At 46.4% G+C, this 934-nt stretch overlaps 1 protein-coding gene across 1 annotated transcript in view; it reads right to left on the bottom strand.

Annotated features, from left to right (window-relative positions):
* FAT1 (FAT atypical cadherin 1) overlaps nt 1-934 on the bottom strand; it is a 120,673-nt gene that overhangs the window by 18,909 nt on the left and 100,830 nt on the right. The gene's annotated exons all lie outside the window — the stretch shown is intronic.

Genomic DNA, 934 nt, shown 5'->3' on the forward strand with positions numbered 1-934 from the left:
GAAGGTCAAGAAGGGGAGGGAGGAAAAGAGGGACAGCAGAATTTAAGATTAAGAATCAGGCTGATATAATGAACAACAAACTGATGAACAAAAATAGAGCCAGAGACATAGAAGCATCGAACAGATCATCCAACCCTGGAGTAACTCTTTTCCATCACAACTTTTATGCAGTTTGCATATCAATCCAGATAAATTATTACTAATAATACTGAGGGAAATGTAGAAAGATGGCACCTTTTTACTTCTCCACCTATTGCAGAATGTGAAAGGCAGTCCTTGCTTGAGGATAAAGGAAGTGGTATGTACAAGTTGTTTGCCAATGAGATATTGGAACATGAACAATAAGCCAGTCAAAGAAAGACAAGTGTCACATGATCTCACTCATATGTGGAATCTAATAAAATAATCTGATGAATAAAGTAGATCCAGAGATATTGAAGCATGCAACAGACTGACACAATTCAGAGAGCAGTGGCGCGGGGGGGGGGGGGGGGGGGGCTTAGCCCAGCTTGCCCCTTTCACATACTGGGAGCCCTAGGGGATGTCCTACTCCGAGAAAGATTGATGTGAGAGAATCACATTGGTTGGGTGCCTTCTGCCTGAGTCCCGACCAGGGCCCAGGCAACCAAGGTACGTGCCCTTGACTGGAATCGAACCCGGGACCTTTTGGTCTGCAGGCTGGACGCTCTATCCACTGAGCCAAACCGGCTAGGCAACAAAACCAAATCCTTAGAGCAAGAGACATGGGCAAGTTTCCTATACTATGAAATATATGGAAAGCAAAATCTTACTGCTGCTCCATTTGACAGGAAGAGAGAGAAGAAAGGAGGGGGCTGTGATAAGGAGGAAGGGAAAGGGGGGATAACGAGGGAGGATGGGAGTGGGCGGGGGGCATTGTGGAGTCGGGGAGGGATAAAGTGAAGTGGAAGAGGAG

This window comes from Myotis davidii, unplaced genomic scaffold, assembly GCF_000327345.1.
Source record: "Myotis davidii unplaced genomic scaffold, ASM32734v1 scaffold1040, whole genome shotgun sequence".
Taxonomy (NCBI): Eukaryota; Metazoa; Chordata; class Mammalia; order Chiroptera; family Vespertilionidae; genus Myotis; species Myotis davidii.